Source organism: Malus sylvestris, chromosome 13, assembly GCF_916048215.2.
Source record: "Malus sylvestris chromosome 13, drMalSylv7.2, whole genome shotgun sequence".
Lineage (NCBI taxonomy): Eukaryota > Viridiplantae > Streptophyta > Magnoliopsida > Rosales > Rosaceae > Malus > Malus sylvestris.
This window is the reverse complement of record NC_062272.1, coordinates 5,797,549-5,805,209: the sequence shown is the minus strand read 5'-3', so window position 1 is coordinate 5,805,209 and position 7,661 is coordinate 5,797,549. Positions and strand designations below refer to the sequence as shown.

General features: G+C 37.1%; 1 pseudogene; it reads left to right on the top strand.

Annotated features, from left to right (window-relative positions):
• The first annotated feature begins 1,074 nt into the window (after window positions 1-1,074).
• Window positions 1,075-4,017, top strand: LOC126596329 (WAT1-related protein At5g40240-like; annotated as a pseudogene).
• The last annotated feature ends 3,644 nt before the right edge of the window (window positions 4,018-7,661 follow it).

Below are 7,661 nucleotides of genomic sequence, written 5' to 3'. Positions count from 1 at the left end.
TATCTAGTTTATTAGCTCTGCTGCTCACTTGCGGTATCGATCTCATTTGTAGCTTTTATGTACTCATTTCTAGCCATATAAATTACAAGCAATCTGCAATTTTAGTCACTTTCCTCTGTCATTTATATTTCCAAGCAACCTTGTCATTTACATATTGTTCTATCTCTCCATATAAGTAAAGTCCTTATTTTTAAGGCAAACAAAGAACCTTAATTTGAGCAACTCCCACTCAAATGGCACAATCTCTTGATTTGAAGTCAAAAGGCGCAACCTCAATCATTCAAATCCCGTCTACTAGCGGCATCTAGTAGTGGCACGCCCGCACCCACCAATCTCGTATGTGAAGTAAATCCCCGGCTTGCCCGCAAGGCGCCATGGCGGATTTAGGGAGCGAACACCTTCTTTGTTTTTTCTGATTTCACGGTAGCAGCGGCACAGTGGGAGTTCTAGGGTTACGGTTGGCTCTGATGCCAAATTGAATTTTACGGCTTAATTTTTATTGTATTGCATAATAGACAATATATACAAGATACAATCCTTGTTCTATAAGGAAACAATAAATGACACACAACTATCCTTCCTAATAAAGAATTTTAATATTTACAATATATTTACATACCCTTTTTAATACCACTCACGTTAACAATGGGAAGGAACAAAGCAGCTTTCAGATCTGTTCTCCCCACATTATCAGACATTATTCATAATTTAAATTTAACTTTATAATAAGTGGTCATTTAATTTTATTTTTTCGTATTTTTTCTTTTGCTGTAGAATTAAGATCAAAATGGGATGATCACAATTTTTTTAAACTTTGGGTCCAAGAAAACTTTACTCTTCATTAGCTTAGCTAGTTAAAAGACTTACAATGATCGAGATGTCATCGTGACAATAAATTCTTGTATTTTTTAATAATTATGCTCACAAAATTATCGTAAAAATAGTTATGCTCATAGAATATCTACCTCTTATCCAATAGTACACGTTCGACAAAGAAAGAGATTTTTGCCAAAATGCCCATGCATGTCAACCATGCATTTCCTCCACTACAACAAATTTACAAGTAGTAAAATTGGGCCAAAAAAGAAAACTACAAGGTAGATTATCACAAAATAATTAACAGGGATGTGAGAATATGCATGTGTACCAGTGTTTGTGACTTTGTTTCTCAGAGAGAGAGAGAGAGAGGATGAACATGAGCATGAAGATTTTACTTCCTTTTATTGGAATGGTGATGGCGATTATGGCTCAGACTGGGAGTGTGGTAGTAAACAAAGCAGCGATGTCCACAGGGACCAATGCATACATCATCGTCGTCTATGCCAACGCGGTCGCCGCCCTCATTCTTCTCCCTTCTGCTCTCATCTTCCACAGGTTAATTGTATATAATCCTTCCTTCTTTCGTGCATACAAATTATTTGATCAAATCAGCTGATTTATTATTTTACTGTACTTCTGCTCCGTCTCTCTCTAAAGTCTTGATAGTATTATTGTTCAGAGCGAATCCCAAATCTGAGGGACTTTGCATGTGCTAATTAGTAAATTGGATTACTCCTCGTATTGTCAATTGGTTTTATGATGGAACCCAACTTTCTTTAACTATCCTTTTCTTTTCTTTTTTCTTTTCACTTTGATTTTCTGGTTACTAGCAGATCGGAGCGCCCTCCCCTTACATTCTCCATACTCTGCAGAATCTTCTTGCTTGGCCTGTTTTGGTAGGTAACATACTAATTAATTACATGTGAATTATAATTTAATTACAATTTTTTAGAAATTTAATCAGAGATCATCATATGTGCAGTTGTTCAGCACAAATATTTGGAAATATTGGCATAGAATACAGCTCTCCCACGCTTAGCACGGCCATGCTTAACCTCATCCCAGCTTTTCTTTCATACTTGCCATCATTTTTAGGTACTAATTTTCTTCCCCTTTTTCTTGATAGTGAGAGAGTAATAATATTTGTTTGAATTTTGGGGGACCAGCACTATATATAGTGCTTCTCAGTAATTATGTAATTAAGTTCTTTTGAACTGATGGCAAGTACTGTTACTGTACGACTATGACTAAAGATATTAAACTCTCTTCAAAGTTGATTTTCTTATAAAATCCAATTAGAACGGGTGTATCCATCTAAACACAGGAGTTGGTGATGAGAAATACTGCTCAAGTACCTCCTTCTCGACTCCAATTGGCTTGAAAATTTTATAATAGATTTCATATTCAAAACTAGAGTGTGGAAAAAGACTTATTACTACAGCTTTTATAGTAGTTAGTAAAGTACGGGACGAGAAAAAAAATTGAATAGAAAAATAATTATGTGAAAACACGTAAGAACTTTAATACGTAGTACATTCAATTTTAATCATGTACTTTTCTGCATCATTGATATAGAGAACATAAATTATTTTTCAAAAATGTGTATGTGCGTCTATATTATAAGCTTTTCTTATATAAATAGGGTTTTTATTACTTCGTTTTAGTTGAAACTTCAAAGGGTCAGCTGCCTGTATGGGTATGCACGCTCCATTGTTACACTGATTGGAAGAGAAAATGAAAGTGATGGAATTAGATTAACATTTTATGTTACGTAGAGGTAATTAGCATGCATTGCTTCAAATGAGTATTTAGGATGGAAACTGTAAACTGGAGAAGCTCAAGCAGCCAAGCAAAAGTTTTTGGAACCGTAATGTCAATCGGAGGAGCATTTGTTGTAACATTTTACAAAGGTCTACCGATCATACGGCTATCTGCATCACTTCCTAATTCACTCTATCAAATCTTTTCCTCATCAAGATCAAACTGGATCCTCGGAGGGCTTTTTCTTGCAGTTCACGCCTTCTCAATTTCTTTATGGTACATTCTGCAGGTAACTACCCCTAATATTCAGCTACCCTTTATAAAGCTGAAAGTAAAGAACAAGCGAATTATAACAAGTTTTACTTCTATTCGTTTTTCTTTCAAAATTCCAAATGTTTGCATTGCAGGCAACGGTCGTTAAGAAGTACCCCGCAATTTTGCTATCAGTCTTTTTCCAATGCTTATTTGCAACCATTCAGTCTGCAATATTTGCTTTAATTGCAGTTAGAGATGCAAGTGCCTGGGAAATAAGGCTGGATGTGGGGTTGATTGCTGTTTTATACACTGTAAGCAATTTTTTACGCTGTAGCGTTTACTCAGTATTTGGAAGTGATCTAGCATAACCCCTTAATTAGAATTATTAATTTTTGAGTTGTATGCATGTATTCTAGCGTATTTGAGTATACGGGTTGATTATTATGTTAAAATATTTTTTTATTATCATACAGGGAATTGTTGCGACGGTTCTTTATTTCAGTGTAATTGTCTGGTGTGTAGAAAAGGTTGGAGCTTTTTATTGTTCTATGTTTAAGCCTCTTGGCATAATTTTTGGTGTGATCATGGGTGCCATATTTTTGGGAGATTCATTCTACCTTGGAAGGTATAAATTAATATTGTTGTTCATATCAATTGTACAACCTCTTGTGTTTGATTTTGTATGATATTTAATCATTGAAAGTTGGTGAAAGCTACAGCTTGTTGACAACGTCTTTGGGTTGTTAGAAAATCTAGCTCACGAATCACGATTAAGAAATAATACATTCTTATTAGCAAATTAATGATGATTATAGAACAACTTTGCAGTTTGGTTGGTGCAGCCATAATCGTTACTGGATTTTATGCCATGATGTGGGGGAAGGCCACAGAAGAGAAGCTGATCGAAATAGAATCACTGCACCAAAATAAGCTCCCTTTGCTACAAAACGGGATACAAGACAAGAGAAGCAGAAGTATTGGTGCACAACTGTCCTATGTAAACACACATCTCAACTCCTGGTTCACAGGGTTATCTCCACCTTAACCATCTAGGTCAAAAGTCTAATGAACTTTTCATCATATAAAACTTATGTGCAATTAGGACATAAACTTTTAACTTGTAAAGTGTAAATTATTATGTCGCTCTTTTAATCTAAGACTTACACATCATGACTTATGCTATATCGAGCCCATTACACCTGCAACATGAGAACTAATTAAAAAATTGTTAACATGAAGGAATAAGAGTGAATTTCTAGTTGGAAGCATTTTATGGCTCATAAAAAATTGGAAATGAGATACATTTTATCAATTCAAAATGTGACATCAAAGAAAAGGTATGAAATTCAGTGAACATTTCAAAAAGGTACATAAAATTTTAGGGTAAATATCAGTTTACTACTCTCAAATTTCGTAGTTTTCAACATTTAGTATATGAAGTTTTTTACGTCCCAAAGTCATACCTAAAGTGTTAATTTTGGGACAATATCATACATCTGTTAGTCTGACTGTTAAGTCTCCCGTTAATTGATGATGTGGCACCCATGTGGACAATGACTGGGCGGCACGTGTCATTAACAAAAAAATTTATAAATTTAAAATTTAAAATTTAAAAAAAAAAAAAACAAACCACACCCAAAACTTCGTCTTCCCCTACCCTCCACCCCTCCATCCCCCCACCACTCTTTCTTTGGATATATAAAGCCTACCCGTCTCTCACATTTTTCCACATTCGAGACATGCACAAACATATTTTCCTTTTCATTTTGGACACTTTCTCTGTGATTTTCTCAGAAGCCAAACATTCTCAACGATGGCCGATTAGCTCACCGACGACCAGATCTCCGAGTTCAAGGAGGCGTTCAGCCTATTCGACAAGGACGGCGATGGTCTCGTTCTCAGATCCCTCTCTCTCTCTCTCTCTCTTTCTTTCCCTTTTGTTCTTATTATGCCTAATTAATCTATGATATTTGGATCTAAAGTTGTTTTTGCACCAAACCTTAAACTTTTTCTGGTGAAAATTTGTGATTGATTGAGTATTTTTCAGAGATTGAATTGATTTATCATCCTCCGAGTGTGTTTTGATCGTTGAGGATAAGATCTGTTAGATTTGAGGTTAAATGTGTGGAATTTAAATATATGGATAGATTATGATTCTCATTTTCGTTTCCTCCATCGTTTGGATTATCCAATTTTTGGTAAAAGTGGGTCTTTGATTCAATTTCTCTGTTATGGTTTTGGAGATGAAAAATTAATTATTCTTGTATTGGGATGGAGGGGTGAAGGGGATGAGGGGTGGAGCCGTGGAGGGGGTGGAGGGGTGGAGCTGTGGAGGGGGGGAAGACGAAGGGGTTCTAGGTGTGTGGGATGGAGGGGTGGAGGGTGGGGGAAGACGAAGGGTTCTGGGTGTTTGTGTGTGTGTGTGTGTGTGTGTGTGTGTGTTTTAATTAACTATTTTATGAGCACCACGTCATCAGTTAACGGGAGACTTAACAGCCAGACTAACGAATGTACGAGACTGTCCCAAAATTAGCACTTTAGGTATGATTCTGGGACAAAAAAAACTTCATGTACTAAATGTTGAAAACCACAAAACTTGAGGGTAGTAAACTGATATTTACCCAAAATTTTAATATTTTTTGTAACAAAGTAAAATAGTGCAGTTAGACTAAATGACGATGTGTCATCAAGAGATTCTCTCATACAATTAAGATTTTGTTATAATGTCAATGTCGCTTATCACATATTCAAATAATGTCCTATCCATTTAATAAACGATTATTACGTGACAAAGTGATTACATAAAAATACTAAGGGTATTCACACAATTTTTTTATTTACTTTCCACTTATTTTGTTAGTTTTTGTCATTTAATCATCCTTATCCATTTGATCCAACGGTTAAAATTTCAAAAGATGTATGAAAGATAAAATGGTATGTAAATAGTACCGGCCCTAAAAAAATCTCTCGGAAGCTCGTAAATTTGATTCTTCCCATTTAAACTAATTTCTTTTATCTACCATTTAGTACTATAATCTAGTGATATTCATTTTCACTTATAAGTGAGAAGTCTTACATTCAATTCTCGTCAAATGTGAATTTAAACCATATTATTACTAGCCTATTGTATAGATAATATCGTTTTTTTAAATAAATAATAATTTCTTTACAACAACAACAACAAAGCCTTTTCCCACTAAGTGGGGTCGGCTATATGAATCCTAGAACGCCATTGCGCTCGGTTTTGTGTCATGTCCTCCGTTAGATCCAAGTACTCTAAGTCTTTTCTTAGAGTCTCTTCCAAAGTTTTCCTAGGTCTTCCTCTACCCCTTCGGCCCTGAACCTCTGTCCCGTAGTCACATCTTCGAACCGGAGCGTCATTCGGCCTTCTTTGCACATGTCCAAATCACCGGAGCCGATTTTCTCTCATCTTTCCTACAATTTCGGCTACTCCTACTTTACCTCGGATATCCTCATTCCCAATCTTATCCTTTCTCGTGTGCCCACACATCCCACGAAGCATCCTCATCTCCGCTACACCCATTTTGTGTACGTGTTGATGCTTCACCGCCCAACATTCTGTGCCATACAACATCGCTGGCCTTATTGCCGTCCTATAAAATTTTCCCTTGAGCTTCAGTGGCCTACGACGGTCACACAACACGCCGGATGCATTCTAACACTTCATCCATCCAGCTCGTATTCTATGGTTGAGATCTCCATCTAATTCTCCGTTCTCTTGCAAGATAGATCCTAGGTAGCGAAAACGGTCGCTTTTTGTGATCTTCGCTAGATTGCTCCGGTCATTAGTGTGGATAAGTATATAAATGGATAGAGATAGGAAAGCAAACACAAGATGTACGTGGTTCACCCATATTGGCTACGTCCACGGAATAGAAGAGTTCTCATTAATTGTGAAGGGTTTACACAAGTACATAGGTTCAAGCTCTCCTTTAGTGAGTACAAGTGAATGATTTAGTACAAATGACATTAAGAAATATTGTGGGAGAATGATCTCGTAATCACGAAACTTCTAAGTATCGGAGTGTGGAGTCGTCTTGACTTGCCTTATCTGTCTCATAGGTAGATGTGGCATTTTCTCTGGAAGTACTCTTCCTCCATCCAGGGGTGGTATCTTTAACTGGTGGAGATGCACAAGGTAATGTATCAATTTCACTTGAAGCTTACTTGTAGTTTCAGGCTTGGTCAAGCGCGATACAAACCATGTAGTAGGAGTCCCCCAAGTCGCCGAGCTAGGGGGTCTGCTGAAAGAGGTGACAGACAAGGTAAGCAATCAGAGCTCCGACTGATTGTTCACCTTCTCCCCATCTTGCAGCAGCATGAAGGATAAAGAGAAGAAAAATGAGAAGAGATGATATGAGATACTTTTGCTTTTGAAGAAGTAACTTTCCACAGGCTTATTCTTGAACTGAGCTGGAGGGTTTTCTGGTTTCCTCCAGAGTATAAGGCCGACTGAAGAATTTGAGGGTCAAAACAAGTCCATCAAATCTAGAGTACGTTCCACCCTGCTGATATGGGATACTTTTGCTTTTGACAGAGTAATGGATGTATCGGCACGTGTGCTGTTACGCTTGTCTCCACATGCTTCCTTGTATCCTTCGCACTTGCCCTATCTGTTCCTCAAGCAGATGCAGAATCTTCCCTGGAAACATAAGATGTTGAAGATGAGTACTCGAGAGCAATGCCAGGTAAGTAATCAGGTAAGGGGTTCCAGGCAGTCAGTTCTTAGCTGGAAGCTTGATTCCAAGTGCTGACTGATTGCTCTCTTTCTCCTTGTCTTGCAGGTAAAAACAAGGCCAAAGGAA